At 52.2% G+C, this 16,516-nt stretch overlaps 1 protein-coding gene across 6 annotated transcripts in view; it reads left to right on the forward strand.

The window, feature by feature from the left end:
* PTPRE (protein tyrosine phosphatase receptor type E) overlaps positions 1-16,516 on the forward strand; it is a 167,088-nt gene that overhangs the window by 104,505 nt on the left and 46,067 nt on the right. The gene's annotated exons all lie outside the window — the stretch shown is intronic.

A 16,516-nucleotide genomic window follows, 5' to 3' on the forward strand; every position in this document is an offset into this window, starting at 1 on the left:
CATCCAACGCTCCTGCCGGGACCCAGGGTCACACAGCGATCTCTTCTGCTTTCTTGCACTCTGCCCAGGAGTCTGGCCACCAGCCATTACAGGACCTAGGTTGCCTGCTACAGAGGGGAAGAGAAAGGTCCAAAGACACCTTTAAAAATGCTCTTGCGGGGAAGCAAAGAAGGAGAAAAATGATGCTGGAGTTCCAAGTTTCTTACTGGATCTTTCCCCTTTTGCTTCTCCTGAGGCTGCTTTTAGGTGAAGAGTCGCCATCTTTATTTGACGTTTCTGTCGAGTCTACGTCTTGTTCCCAAGGGCTTTGATCTCCAGTGTAATCAACCTCAGTTTTCAGGAACGATTGTAGAACGTGCATTTAGTTATTGATCACTGGCCGAGCTCTGTGCCCAGGCGATCGGCATATTTGCTGAGTTCAATTAACCCAAGGCTGCAGCAAGGATATCTAAGCAATTAGCTGGAGGGTGTTGGCTTACCGTCCCTGGAGGTAGGGATGGAAGTGTTGGCTTATTTACGGACCCTGTTTGAAGGAGGTCACAAACTGATTTACTGACACAGCCCAGGTGAAAGCTGAGTGGAAGTCACAAGGTAGAGGAAGTGGTCTTACCTGATCATCCCCTCGGAGGTGTCCTGACCATATTCTGAAGCCCCGGAGAACTCTTCACATGCCTCACTTAAAGCACAAGCCCCTCCTCCCTCAGCAGCACCTGGGCTCCCCAGGGCCACCCAGCACACCTACTCCCTGCAGGTGCGCTTGTCAGGCAGGACCCTAGATGAGGGCCGAGTGAGAAAGCAGGGCAGGCCAGGGCTCCCCGGGCTCTTTGAAAATGGTGTCTGTGCCTCTGAGAATCTTCCTGCATCGGCAGGTGGATCCACGTGGCCCTGATGGGTGTTCTTCCGGCTGTTAGTGAAATTCGGGTCCAGAAAAGGAGGCACGCATGGCAGCTTCAGAGTGGTGAGGGCCTGTCCTTCCCCGACCCCAAGCCGTCCCCCCGGCAGAGGCCCAGGCCTTCCCTTGGCCTCCTTCTGGCAACGTCCCTACAATGTTACTGGATGCTTTGCAAACTCTGCCCTCCCCCTGTGTAGCACCTCCCCGCCACGCTCCCCGCCCTCAGGAAATGCAAGACCCCAAGATGGCATGACTCCCAGGAGATCACGTTCAAGTTCAGAAGAGGGAGCAGACGGGAAGCCACATGGATCAAAAGCCCACCCGCTGTAGGCACCAGCAGAGACCGCCAGGGCGCTGGGCTAGGGTGGAGAGAGCAGAGCTTCCCAGGGCAGGGGCAGGGGCAGGGACAGGGCCCTGGAGGTCGGTGCGCTGCCCAAGTGGACGAAGGCATGGGTGGCGTCCGCCCAGGAGAGCCGCGTGGACAGGCCCGAAATGACGGCTCGGGTGGAAAGAAACCACCATCGCTGAAGAGTCACCCTCAGTGAGATTGTAGTGCTTTGGGCTGTAGCACCAGGACATCGCCGTGAACATAAAGGTACAATATGATGAGAACAAAAAAGAATCCTAGTACCTTTCCCAGGGAGTAAAGATCACCATTCGTATTTGCTACACATAAGTTGATAGCACCCTCCCCTAGGGCCATGGCGATCTCTGATTGAAATAGTAACAAGAGCTGAGAAGGCATTGGGGCAGGATCCTCGGTGTCTATTAATCGTTGTTTGCTTATATCTGTAGAGGTTAACTTTCTGTCTTCTGGACATTTTTTTCTGGCTCATAAACAGTTATTCTGCAGTAATAATTTGGTTGGTTTTGGTAAGATCTAAAGACTATCCCAACAGAACTGTCTTGCCACTGCTGAGGTCGTAATTTTTATTGAAGAAAGGATTCAGTGATGTTATATCTTCTGTGAAATGACAATCAGCTACTGCAAGTGTAGGAAAAATTAATTACTGGTAATTCGTGAAGCTCACGAACGATTGATTGTGAGACATTGTTCACCATATTTCAGGTGAGGCAGCAGAACCTTCGTCTGTCATCTCTGGTTTTACGTAACTGCCACTCAGGATGGAGAGTTACACTTCGAGGTTTTCAGGGGTTTCTTCCTTTGTTCTTTTTTGATAATAAGAAGGATGGTTTTCTTTTCGATAGGGAAAAAAAAACTTCTGCAATAAAAGTCTAGTTGTACTTCACTCCTGTCTTATTTGGCCCCAACTGTGGAAACATGGTCAGTTTCATGTTCTCTAGTAGGTGACTGGTCGGTGGGGTTGTTGGTGTTTAAACACATTCAAGTACAGCTTTGGGGTCGTGAAAATGTGCTTTGGAGAAGCTTCCTTGGATCTTCAGTCACCTGTCAGTCTGTTGTCTCTGTTGTAATGGAGAAAAAATTCTTACAGAAGAAGCTCTTCACTTTTTCTTCGTAGAGGGCACGTTGCATAATTGGAACTTGCAACTTCTGTAGGAAATTGAAATTATCCCCTAACAGACTTACAGACACGCCTGTGTTCTTACGGGTCCTTCCTCGTGGCCAGGGAAGAGTGCTGCCATGTCCTCAGCCCCTCGCTGTGCTGATCTGCCCCAAGTATCAGGCCCTGTTCAGTTGGACAGGCAGGGAATTCAGTGTGGACCAGTACAGGGGAGGTTCAGATACACAGGGGCTTTATGTCGTCCTTGTGATTTTTCAGAATTCTTTGATGAAATCCATTTCAGCCTATAGTCCACATGTGTGCACACAGGTCTTCAGGAGTGCGTATAAAATAAAGCACAGAGATGAGTTATAAAGGACCTTTTACTCTTAGGCGTAATGGACTTCCTGAATTCTTTGAAGAGCGGCTGCCGCTCTCTGTTGCTGTGTCAGCATCAGCGGTAGTAGATTTGGTGGAATTCCTAGTGCGGACACTTTGCTTGGGATCCTCCGTCCGTTCCCTTGACGGGCCCCTGCTTTGCTCAGGGAAATGCCTTCTCCAGGTTCTAAGCCTCGCACTAAGGAGGTAAGCTCAGCACACGGCCAGCTGAGGATGGAATAACAGTAGGTTTATTACCCCACTTTCCAGACAAGTAAACTGAGACATCTGTCCACAGCCACCTGCTTTCTCCCCCTGAATCTAATAACTGAAAGTTTCCAAGAGACCAGTCACATTTGGGCAGAGGTTGAACTTCCAGGGCTCGTATTCCCCCACACTGTACACCCTCTTCTTCCAGAATGTACCCGTTCATCCAACAAATCAAATCTTGCTCTCGAATCATGTAAAGTTCAGTTTACAGGAGGCAACTTGGGCGTGGAAGCCGGGTCCTGTGCGCCCTGTGCCTGCACGTTCCCTGTAGACCTGAGCCCGTCCACGCAGGCTCGCCCTGTGTACCTGAGCAGTCAGTGCCCATTTACAGGCAGCTCCTGCACACCTGGTCTCCTTTGAGCCCCCAGTCTCATGAACACAAGAGAAGAACGTGACATGAGGACAAGAGAGAGATTAAAGTAAATGTCATGTACCCTCTGCCCTGCCATGGAGGACAAATTACCTACTTTTTAGGAAGAAGTTGAGTGCTGAAAGATCCCAGTCCAATCACCATGTTGAATTCTACTGACTTTACTAAACAGAAAGGATTTCGTGTTGAGACTTTTACTTTGGACAGTCCTCAAACCAAGCCTGTGATGTTTGTAACAGAACTCCCAGTTCTGCTGGGAAGACTCCCACATTCCCAGGGAATCTCAGCTGAGGGTCTGGGGCTGCCCTTGTCTGCGTCTGCCTGGGCTGGGCCAGGGGAGCTCAGGACCAAGGACTGGCCAGAGATCCACTTACTCGTGACCATGTTCATCACTAGCATTGGTGTAGTGCAGTTTCCGGCCCCATGTCTGGAAGGGTCTGAATTGCCAGGACTTCAGTGAGACCCAGAATCTGGAAAATCTGACCCGTTAGGTGAATGATCTGAGCTTGTGCTGTAGTTTTCTAAAGGAGAGTGAAAGTCAGCGTCACGGCAGACTAACTCCCAAACTGGACACGTGGAAATCTCCATTGCCATGACCACTGGAGGAGAAAGGACGTCAACAGCCCTGCACTGCAGGGTCACAGCTACCACGGAGGAAGGACTTGCGCCCCCTGGCGGGCAGGTCTTGGGGCCCAGGGGCCAGCCCTGCCGGTTCCCACCGCCTTGCAGCGATCAGCCCTTCCTTTGCCTGTCCCCTGGTTCTCCCAGGTCTGTCTGACTCTTCCTTCCTAGTCTGTTTGACTTTCTTTTCTCCGGGAGCCTCTAGGCGTCAGTGGTCCCAGTGTTCACCCCATGCCCCGTTTCTTCTTTCACTTTTGCTTTTCTCAGGTCCTTCAGCCATTGCCAAGGTCACCTGCCTGCTGGCAGCTCCCAAGCTCCACCTCCAGCCAGAACCCCCTCGGAAGAGCGTCACACCTGCCTGATGGACGTGACCTGCCGGGTGGCCCACAGGGCTGCAGACTTGACCCTGAAGGCACTGTCCCGCCCCTCCTCCAAGCCAGCTCCTCCCCGAGGTCACTTTCTCCATAGAGCTCCTCTCTGTTCTCTGGGCTATACGCCCCTCCTTCCAGCGAGTTACAGACCACGACCCTGACACCCTCTGATAGGGGAACCAGATATAGCAAATTAAAACCGGCCAAAGGAAGCCCAGCGACATGTGAGTTCCCAGTAAACAGCGGATGAGTATAAGTATCCCCGTGAAATATTCGGGGCGTACTGATATCGGGGTGCTCCGCGTTTTATCTGGCAGCCCTACTTCCCAGTGTTCCTCCAGTCTTTCTGGGCACGCATTTCCGATCCTTCCCATTCCTTGCATGGGTGCTGCTGTCTTCCAGACACACCGAGCTCCACCGAGACATCAGGACCCTATCCTCTCCCGTGTGCAAGGCTTTTAAACCTGGAAACCACCCAGCGTGGCTGTGTCACTGCCCGCTCATGACGAGCAGTCCCAGCGGCCCTGAATTACTCATCGTACCGGACCCATCATTTAGCCAAAGGGCCTCGCAGATAAAATGTGTGAAAGTAAGTTGCTGCGTTGCGGCTGGCCTGCTGGCCCTCTGCTGTGGCGTGTCCCACTCACGGCAACATGTGCCCTTTGTGTGGATTTGCAGTGTGCCGGCCTGCAGGGGGTGCCTCTCACCTGCCCTGTGGCCGTGAGTTCTCTGGGCTTCCCCAGTGGTGGTAAATCGTGAACTCTGGGTTGGGCATGAATGGGCTGCAGGTGGGTGTGTGTTTACAGACAGGGGTGGGAATCGAGGGGCCCCGGCAAGGAAAGCCCCCAAAACTCCCAAGGGTGGAAAGGTCGGCAGACTGCTTTGCTGTAGCCTTAGTGACAGGGAACACCCCACGCAGCAGGGTGCCCGCAGCTCTGCACACTCCTTTTGCAACTCAGCATCCCCAGCGCCACCTCCCTGCACCTGCGACAAACCTCTCACCTGCCCACGCTGCCCACAGCCTCATAGCGCATCTTTACACTTTGGAAACTGCCCTTCGGGAGCGCAGAGAAGTGGGGAGGAAGAGGCCTGCGGGGGGAAAGCCGAGCCCCACATGCCGTGCAGTACACGAGCGTGTGCGCCCCGTGGGAGCGGGCGAGTGCCAGAGTCCTGCGCCGGGCGTGGGGACTGAGGGCCTCCGGGAGCTGGGATGGCCAGCCTGGGCCTGTCCCCTGGGCCTGTCCCCGTGGTGTTCACAGGGGAGGGCAACTTCCTCTCCGGCTCTGGCCCCACTGTGTCCCACACACCAAGTGTCTTCATGTCTCTGCCGTTTGTGGTTAGAACCGGCCTGGTTGGGACGCTGTAAGCTGCCCTCCAGGCTGGCCGCCGACGCCTTGGGAGGTGGGAGGCTGCACAGACTCGAGCTGCCCTCACTTCTCACCCCCACGGGTCCAGGGTGGCTCTGCTCAGAGACCTTCCTGCCAGACAGCAGAGAGCCCCGGAGAACCTCAGAGACAGCACGCGTGGCCCAAGCCCGGAGCCAATGGGGCCGTGTCTGAGGGCTGACCCACACCCGTCCATCCGGGCTCCATTTCGAGGACTCGCTTGTCCTTGAATTAAACACGTGGCCCGTCTTCTCTCTGAGGTGAGAGCTCTCAGAGTCCCTCCAGTCATTCCTCTGAGGACAGTGATGAAAAGCAACCACGCAGAGAGCTTGGACGATAGGTCGACGCGCTCACTGCTCGCAGTTTTCAGGATCTACTTTTCTTTGTGAGGCCTGTGGACCTCGGTGAGCTTGACGCAAACCTTCGATAGTGGAGAGCAGAGAGGCCCCTTCTGCTCCTAAAAGCAGGCAGCACTCTGTCTCCTAAACATATCACTTTGTCATCAAACGGCAAGATACATTTTCAGATGCTATTACATCAGCTGATTTTATTGTATCAATATTTCCCCCAATTAAAAGGGAGAGAATTTAGTTAGCTCTGCGGAAGGGCCATTTTTCCTAACGGATTGAGAACTCGTGGCCTCAAATTTGGTAAAAGACTGTGGTATCCATTATTCCGAGGCCAAGTAACGTCACCTAACGGTGGCCGTGACGTCTGCTTTCCTCACACCCGTCTCCCCACGCTGCGTCCTCTCACTCAGGACCCAGCCTCTCCTTGAGCTGAGTTCTCTAGTTCTCTTGTCTCGGGGATTCGCTGAGCCCAGGACGTGCCTCAGGCTGCGGACAGGGCACCCTCATTCCCCCAGTGCTCTCTGCCCTGACAGCCTGGGTGGTGGCCAGCAACTCACCCTCTGACCTCCCTTGTCCTTGTCTATCCGAGGCAGCGGTGGCGCCCGCCTCTCTGGGCGGCTGTCAGGGGAGGTTCAGACGAGGGGACCCTGGGGGACACGACGGGCGACGCAGGCCCTGCCTGGCCGAACTGCCCAGGCTTGCCTCCTTCATTTCGCCCTGGCTGTCTTCCCCCTTTTTCTCTCCTAACACATGGGCTTCCTTGCTAGTCTCCTTTTATTGATGTTTCAAGGGTTTGACATTTAGACCTGTGCAGTTACCTTTGTCCAAAAGCAATTAAGTTCCAACCTTCAGCAGCTATGATGAAAAGTACCCTTTTGCATCTTTTCCTTTTTAACAAGCAAAGCCTTCTCTGAAAAGGCGGGATGGCTGTGGATACAGGGGAACTTGCTGAGTCCGCACATTTTCCTGCTTCAGGGGGTCTTACAATTGTTATTGAAATCTCTCATGTGTAAGTATATTCACCCCTGAAGCTTGGGAAAGGTCTGGGCTTGTTTCTCCTTTACCGTGAAAATACATCTTTCTTCTTCTTTTTATTCTTCCCCAATGCATAGAAAAGTAATAATTTTGCCCCGTGGGTAATATTGTCCTGATTTTCTAGAAGACAGGCGTGGTGGGATCAGGTACCAGATACCTAGGTAATCAAGGCCCCAAGGCACATAGCGGTCCCTGCTTTCTCAAGGGTTTATCAGGAGGCTGGGAGGGGCTCAGCTCTGTGCCCGGCAGGCAGAAAGGGCTTGACTCGTCTTATTAGGGGTCATTTCAGAAAACTGGTGCTGCCCTGTCCTGTCTGTTTCCCAGGCGAGCAGTTGAGGAAACCCGCCGTCTGTCTGTGCTCCTGGCGGCGGTTTTCCAAGCACAGTCCTTTCTCAGGGGCCTGAGGGATGGAGGGATGCCCGGAGCCCCAGGTTCATCTCTCACCGACCCGCACCCCACGGGTGTCGAGCGGTAACCCCGACTGTAGGTGAACAGCAGTGCTTGTTGGCTTTCTGGGATCATTGAGGTACCGTGTGCGATCTTCCTGGTTGAAGCTGCCTTTCTGCCCTCGGGATTCGTCAGCAGGCAGAAGGCTCGTCCTCCTGGCCTTCGCTTTGCTCCCTCGCCCGGAAGGGTGCTGGCAGCGCGTGCGTAACTGCGGGCCTGGGAGCGTGTGAAACTCTCCATCCGCGCATACAACCCGCCAGGCTTTGCGCACACGTGGCGTTGAAGGGTACGTAAAGCAGTTTGGGGTCACCTGAGAGGGGCCGATGGCTGGCCTTTCTCTTTCCGCTTGCCCTCCACTGAGGGCCTGGATAAGCAGCTGCAGAGAGAGCCCCTCGCCTGCGCCAGAGATGCCCCCTCCAGTCGGGCAGACCTGGCCGGCTGAGATGACAGGGGGTGACAGCCACGGGAGGCTGCCGAGGGTCCTGACTTCTTCCGGCAGGAGCGAAGAGGCCGAGAGGCCTGGGGGCAAAGGGCGTGTGTACCCTGAGCCTCCCGCAGGGAGAGCCGGGCAGGCAGAGGGAGGCCGTCGGGTGGTTCCGTCCGACTTTGGCCAGGGGCCTGGCAGCTTGCCTCTGCTCTGGAGACCAGAGGAGCATGGGTTGGGTTCCTAGAGAGCACTGAGCTTCCCCAGCCTGTCTCCTCCATTATCCTCAGAACCTTCCAGAGAGGGCGGGTGGCAGACGTTCTAAGCCACGGTGCTCAGGGGAGGTGAGGAACCGTTTCTGTCTGCAGTTAGATGAAGGATCTGCACGGCTCTGCCTGCCTCTGGGCCGGGGTTGTGTGTGTGTGGGGGTCTCTGTGGAGCCTGGAGGCCTCGCCCTGGGAGGACACACGCAGCCACTCTGGGACCTGAGCCCCCCGCCTGAGCAGGCGGAGTCGCCCACCCTGAGCTCTTCCACCTTCTCCTTTCTCCAGCTGCCTCAGAAGGTGACTGTGACCGGCGTTCCCCAGGAAAGATTGGGGAGCAGGGGACACAGTGCCCTTGGCCCTGGCTCCGCCCCGCCTGGGTAGGTGACAAGGGGCATGGGCTGTGCCTAGCTGGAGGAGGCTCGCACTGCTTCTGCTCCTGGCCCGCAGCTCCCAGCACAGCTGAGAGACCCGTCACTAAAGCCCAGGGGGACAAGCGGGAGAAGCCATGTGTCCGGGTTGGGGCCGACTTGGGACTCTGATTATGGGCTGGCTGAGGCCCCTGCACAGCCGGGCTGGGCGCACGCGCTTGGGCTCAGGGGCTGCCGGCGCCTTGCCCACCTACGTGCATGGGTGGTTCCCGGGCATCAGTGTGGCAACAGCCGGATCTGTCCAAGCTGTTTCTGAAGCTTGTTTGCAGAGAAATGGTTCTTTTGTGGGACAACAGGGAGCTTATCTCCCTCGACAAAGACCATCCCAGGAGAGCACGACCTCCACAGACGTTCTTGACGAGGACCACAGAGTGAGTGAGGATCCAGGCTCCGGGCCAGCGGGCTCTGTCGTGGAAATAGCAGCTGCTTTCCCCGCCCCAGGCTGTGCCCACTGCCCTGGCTGCTTCCAGGGGGAGCGATGGGGCGGAGGTCTTCTCGGGAAACAGTAGCAGTCACTTTGCTGAGTTTAAAGTCTCCCTGCAGCACGCGTGGTGCCCCGGTAGTTCTAATAACCAGCCCAGGCCGATGAGTTCACAAGATTCACTCACAGTTATTATCTCATTGGATCCTCTTGTTTTACTAATTGGGAAGGAAGGTCAGAGAGGTGACGTGGCCTGGCAAAGACCTTCATCCGGGTGGGGGCGGGAGAGGAGAGAAAGAGAGAGAGGGTGAGAGCAACAGAGATACAGAGACAGAGAGACACTAAACGCAGTTGGGCCTTCAGTCCCAGTAGAAGATGGACAGGAACCTGCTCTGCTTTGCCTAAGGGGTTTATTTCCTTCCACCACGTTCCCTGAGCATCTCCCCTGTGCCAGATGGACGCACGCATGAGAGCAGCTCCGCCCTCAGGAAGCCCCGGGGCAGGAGTCATTCTGCCCAGTGGCGTGAGCTTTACTACAGTCCTGCTGGAAAGCTTTTCCTGGATGTCTTTAAGGTAACCCACCTCAGCGTTGCCAGGAGAGACCCTCGGGCTTCCTTATCCTGGGCAGGTCCTGGGGCTTCCTAAGGACCACGTTCTCTGCATGGGGGGCCCCCCTGCTTCCTCCTCCCACTTCCCCCCGTGGACCGGTTGACTCCTCATTGAGAAGACACCCCTCTCCCCAGGCGGCTTTTCAGACCTCCCTGCACAGGGTAGGTGTCCCCGCCAGGTGCTGCCACCTCACCGTATGTGGCCCCCTCCTGGCACGTCAGAGTTGCACTGTCATTATTTAGTTATTTCCTGTCTCCTGCTGAAACATGAGCTCTGAGGGAGGAAAAGGCGGTGCTCGATTTGTTCCGTTGTCTCTCCAGACTTTGGCAAACAGTCGACTCGGTAAATATCACTGAAAGAGGAAAGAACCAATGAACAAATAATCAGCCCAACAGATCGTTGCAGGTTTACAGGGTTCACACAACGAGCCAGTAAACTCATGCCTTTGAAGTCAGACGTGTGTGTAAACGTAGCCACCGAGGTTTAGTCCACCCATCCCCGTCTGTAGGCATCTCCACGTCTCATCCCAGGTGGGTGGAAGCAGCGTGGTCTGAGGTTCACCCAGCGGGGGGCCCTTGGAGTTGGCCACCTTCTCTCTGTCATCTACACTGCTGAGTGGAGGGTCAGTGGAGACCCATTTATCGCTATCCTTTCCCTGAGCCCCAAGGCACTGCTGCATCCGCATCTACTTAGCAGCTGTTTTAGGAGCTCTGTGCCTGAGGATGACGGATGGAAGATGCAGGACGTAGTGCCCTGCAAAGCATGACTTTTCATTTAGATCAAACGGCTCTTCTTCGTTAATTTTGCCTGCTTTCAGCTCCAAGTGTCATTGTGCACTTACTGAAGGTGAAGTGATAGGTGTTAATGCTCCCATAGCAGACGAACCTCACAAAGCATCAAACGAGGCCAGTTTGAGATCAGAGTCATTGTCAAATAGTGATTTTCAAACAGGAAATCAGTTAATTCCAATCTTAGTTCAGTGGTTTTTCCATTTCACGGAATCCAACCACAACTTGAAAATTTGCTCCGTCAAAGATAAGCACCTGACATGATTGCTGATGTTACTGCAAATTTGATGAAAGAATTCAACATCTGTGATACAGTTATTTGTTTTGTAGGATAATATAAATGTTTGTGGTAAGTGTATCCCCCTCAGAATTGATTGTGGTATACAAATAATTTATAACTGTGTCCAAACCAACGGGATGTTCTGTCCGTTAAAACGGAAGCTGAGGACGTCAGACTTTATAAATGGCGATAACTACAAGAGTAATTGAACTAAAAATGTTTGGTAATGAAGCCGATGTTGAATTTTCTAAAATACTTCGGCTGATAGCATGCATTCTCCCTTCTCTGTTCAGCATATTTCAGAAATGTTTAGGCCGTCAAAGAATTACTTTGTAAATCAATCTGAGAGTCCAAAGATGGTGAACTTTTCTCTAAATGAGGCCCTAAATGTTGGCTTCATTCTGTTATAAATTAGTTGGAAATATTTAATAGTAGCCATCAACAAATAGAACACCAGAAAACACAACCACAGAACAAAACAAAAGCAAAAACTCGCAGCTTTGAGACTTTTATAGAATTACAAGTATTAAAAACATAGTTTATGAACAGGAAGACATAAAAATTCCTACAAAAGCAAGGATGGGATAAACAAATTCAGCGATGAGAGCTCACAAGATGCTATTTTGAAAAAAATTACAGGCAATTTCATGAAGAAATGTAAATATTAAGGATATTGAAGAATATATTAAAAGTGAAACATACTAAGAACAGACAAGGCGAAGAAATTTATTGGAGCAGGTGAACATGTACTGAGAATAAATATTCTGTTCATGTTTTTATTTTATTTTCATAAAGACAATATAAAAAGGTTTTTCCCCCCAAATATTGCTGTAATGTGCATTGATACGTTAATTTTGTCGTCTAGAATTTTTTCTTAAGTTTAAAAAATAGTTTTTGAACAGAACTCCTTAATAGTTTCCCATTTTAATAAGACCAAAATGCTCCTCAATAATTATTTTAGAAAGCATATAGCTTTAGTTGTTTTAGCCCCTCCTTCACTCTCAAAAGGGTCCTGATTTGGATGATGAAGTATACGGCACCCATTCTGAGGGCTCTAAGTGCAATGGCTTTAAATCTCCAGCACGATGGCTCCCAAATCCTCATCTGCTCCTTTGTGAAGGAGCCTCGTCTGTTTTATCAATGTAATCGAGAACAGAAGAACCACCTGGGAGGGGCTGGAGCTGCAGAAGGAAAACACTACCCTCTTGGGGACGCAGGGGGCAGTCTGGTTCAGTCTGCCAGGACACCCAGGGCTACTTGGAAAGGGCACTTCCAGGCCCCGCTGGGCAGGAGGGGTCAGCCAGGCAGCCCCTCCTCAAAGACACCGGCTCAGGGAAGGCGCCAGCCCTCAAAGCGCTGAAGATCCCAATCGTCTGGGGTGGCTGGGACAGTACCCGGTCTGCTTGGGTCACCCAACACCCAAATGACTGTAACTCACACCGGGTGGTAGGACCCCAGGGAGCAAGCGTCGGTCTCAGACTTGCTGGACCTCAGAAGCTGATGGGACAAGTCAAGGGAAAGGAGAGATGGGGTCGCGCGTGAGGGGAAGCTTGTGAGCCAGGGCTGGGGGGAATGGGCAGGGGGCGGGAGAAGCCCTCTCCTGCTCTGGTTCCACCTCCATCTGCTTCTGTCCTCCTTCTGTCCCCCAGCTGCCACTGCCCGGTCTCCCGCCCAGTTCCCCTTCCCGTCCCTGAGCCAAGCACCCCAATCCTCACCTGTCTCCCTGCCACTTACCCTTGGAGTGAACTCAATCCCACCCCTCCCTTCCAGCCAATCCCCAGACCCCCCTCCTCTTGGTGGTCTCCACTAGAATGGCCCACAGCCCCCTGAAATACAACTTGTCGTCCCGCTGCAAGGACAGCAGGACATTTCCCGTGGGATTTCGGTGAGGGTGGGGGAGGAAGCTCAGCTAGCCTGTCACACGTCGTAGGAGCCCCCCAAAGCAGGGCCCCACTCCCCCGTCTCAGCTGATGAATGATGTCCCCTCCCATCCACCTCCCAATATGGAAATCCCAGCGCCTCTGACACCCGACTCTTCACCACGTCTAGCTGATTACCATCCACGTGGATTCCACCCTTGAAACCCCCCTCACATGCTGCCTCCCTTCCATTCCCATGGTCCTGCTTTAGTCCAGACCTACTCCATCTATTGCCTAGACCAGCACATCTCAAATTGTAACGCACATAGGAACCACCTAGGGACCTTCCGAGAGGGTGAGAGGTCTGGGTGGGACCTTGGATCCTGCATTCCTAACCAGCTCCCAGGTGAAGCCCATGCTCTGGGACCATCCTGGGGCAGCAAAGGCTACATCACCCCCCGCTTCCCTCCCCATCTTAACAGTGGCTCCTGATGGCTTCCAGTCACTTGAAACTTCCATGGCGGTTCATTGCTCAGAGCCAAGGTTTTCAGCTTCAGTCTATGTAAAACCCATCACTGCCCATATATTTGGATTTCCAACATCTGGAATCTGGAGTTAGGCCCAGGAATTGGCATCTTTGTTTAATGCCCGCAGTGGTTCTAATAATGTAGGTTTTCGGCGGGGGTTGTTTTGGTTTTGGGGGTTTTTATTTATTTATTTGTGGCTGCACCTCCAGGCTTGTAGGATCTTAGTTCCCCAACCACGGACTGAACCTGGGCCCCAACATTGAACACACCGAGTCCTAAACACTGTACTGTGAGGGGGCTCTGATAGTCTAGGCTGTTGATGGAAAATGAGCCTTTAATACCAAACCAAACGCTTTACCATGGCACTCAAGGGCCTTCTCAACTCAGCCCCATCTTTCTGCCTCGCTCATCCCTGCTACCTTCACGTACCAGAAGTCCAGCAGAACAAACCGTCCACTGTCTGGACAGTAGGTCGTGCTGTCGTCTCCCTCAAGCCCCTGTCCGTCCCCTCTGTGTCCTGGAGGGACCGCTTAGCCCTCCACCCCGGGGAGCCTTGGTGACCTCCCAGGTGAATCACCGCCCCCATCTTCCTTCCTTGGTGCTGTGGCCGCACGTCTCCAGAGCGTGAGAGTGGGTGTCTTAGGGGTAGCTGTTTGCCACTCGTCCTTCCAGCTCAGGAGGGCTGCTTTAGGGCAGGGACAGGTCTGTATTCATCTCTGCATCTCCAGGACCAAGCGGGCTGCCTGCCCCAGAGCCATTTCCTAAAGAATAGTATTGAAAAGGCATCAAATGGGGTTTAGAAAAAGACAATTTTAATCAAATGTATAGCTGGCTGACTTTTGAAGGGTGTAAAAATAAAGTCTGCTTTGTTGGAAATCATCTGTTTTGATAATCTCAGTTTTGGAGAGCAACGTGCTTTATGCCCCACAGTACTTCCCATTTGGTGAGCACACAAGCACTGATTAAATACGAATCACTCAAAGTCAGTATAGATTTAATTACTGTTTGAAGCATTATTTTTGTACTGATTCGTGTCTGTGTTTATCAGGTAGCTTGTGCAAACCCTTTGAGGGTGAATGGCCAGGGACTGGCAAGCTGTCATTGGCCTCTTAAGTGCTATGATTAAGGGACTCTAGGTGGTGGGCTGGGTTTGAATTCTGCAACGTTTAGTGCCCTCTGCTGGTCACACCAGGCAAATCACCTGCTGCTCCAGGAGGCCCTTGCAGAACTCATGGTGTCTGATTCCTGATAAGCTGGTCTTGTCTGGCCTCTCTTTAGATCGTTGAACATTTGGAAAGGAGGGTTTTTAAATTAATGCATGGAAGAGAAAAATGTTCCACCTAGGAATTCTGCCTCTCTGGGTTGTATTAAACCAATTAATACCTTCTAATCAATTACACTACAATTTACTCAAATATATTTTTTTAGTGATCTTATTTCCTTTTCTCATTTTTATTGAAGTATAGTTAATTTACAATATTGTGTTAGTTTCAAGTGTACAGCAAAGTACAGCAAAGTGATTCAGTTATATATATATATTCTTATATATATGAGATTCAGTTTTATGTATATTATATTTTTACATTTAGATATTGGGTAGAGTTCCCTGTGCTGTACAGTAGGTCCTTGTTGTTTATCTATTTTACGTATAGTGGTGTGTATCTGCTAATCCCAAATTCCTAATTTATCCCTCCCCACCTCCACTATCCCCTTTGGTAACCACGAGTTTGTTTTTTTTATGTCTGTGAGTCTGTTTCTCTTTTGTAATAAGTTCGTTTGTATCATTTTGTTAGATTCCACATATAAGTGATATCATGTGATATCTGTCTTTCTCTGTCTGACTTACTTCACTTAATATGATAATCTCTAGATCCATCCATATTTCGGCAAATGGCATTATTTCATTCTAGAAAGGAGTAATATTCCATCGTATATATGTACTACATCTTCTTTATCCATATATTAAGAGTATCATAACAGTGCTCAATAAACTTTTTAATGCAGTGTATGCAGAGTGCCTGTCAGGGGTTGAGGGCTTTTGTCTCCAGCGGCCCAGGATTGGAATAGCGGCTCCTGAGTTTCCTCTGGACTGGATATGGACCAGCTCCCCCGTGGGGCCTCAGTTGCTCCGTCCTGGAGGGATTTCTGTGAGGGTGATACCCATAGAAAGGGTGTAGCACACAGTAGGTGCTCACAGAGCGAGAGCTATTTTGCATGTATGGCTTACTTAGTAAATCTAAAATATATTTTGGAAACAAAAAAGAAGAAGGAACTAAAAGTGTTGATCATGACTGTGGTAGTTGTTCTGGGATAATTGTCATAATGTGCTCAGAATGGTTTCATTTTAATAGTGGTGATTGCTAGAAAATGATTGGGTTTTTTGCGTTCATTCAGAGCCTTCTCTAATTACAAGTGTTTCTTGGCTTTGGTCCATTCGTATTCCCGAGGGAGGCTTCTTGCAGGAACGTGCCATCTGTAGGGCCGGGCGCCCAGGCTGACTGTGGACAGGGCTCGTGGATGGAAACGGAGGAGGGCGCCCAGGAGGGAGGACACGCCTGCATCATCAGCACCAGATCCCACCCGGCAGGTGCCACTGCCCACCTTCAGCTGCAGGGAGCCCTCGGGAGGGGTTTCTGTACCACCAAGAGGTCACTATCATGATTCCCAAGGATTTATGGTGTCTTTGCCGAAACGGAGCGCTGAGTAGGGGGTCCCAGGTGACCGCCTGCAGGTCTCCTGGGCGAAAGAGCCTTTTTCTCTGTCGAGCCGCGTTGCAGTCTGGGTTTGCCCAGCACGTCTGCCCATCCACCCAATAAATACTTTCCCCCATCCCCGAGGTGCCCGAGTGGGTCTGTCAGAGATGAGCTGACCATGACCCCTCCTCCAGGAGGGGGCTTCCCTCTGCTTCCCCTAAGAGCTCAGACCGGAGCAGAGTCCAGATGCAAGGCCTGATATCAGCCCGGAGTCGTGAAGATTACACGGGGTGATACAGGAAAGCTGCCGGCAAAGTGCTTGGCTCAGAGGAGCAGTGACGTGACGCCAGCTCTTCATCCCCAAGTCACTGTTCACACCTCACGAGGCAGGGGACTGAGCTGAGCTTCACGACAGTTAATCAGGCTCCGGAGTGTGGGACAGGTGGACGGCCAGGGGCTGGAGTTTTTTGGGGACCTTTTCCTGTAGCTCTGGTAGGAGGTACTCAAGGCCGGCACCCGGAATAAGGGCCGGGGTGTAGTTGTGGTTGTGGCCGAGGGACAGCAAAGGGGGACCCTGTGCAGGTGGCTGGACCCCCCTTCCAGCCCCCCAGCCCTGTGGCCACAGGCTACGTAACCGAG

Source organism: Orcinus orca, chromosome 14 (genome assembly GCF_937001465.1).
Source record: "Orcinus orca chromosome 14, mOrcOrc1.1, whole genome shotgun sequence".
In the NCBI taxonomy this organism is placed as follows: Eukaryota; Metazoa; Chordata; class Mammalia; order Artiodactyla; family Delphinidae; genus Orcinus; species Orcinus orca.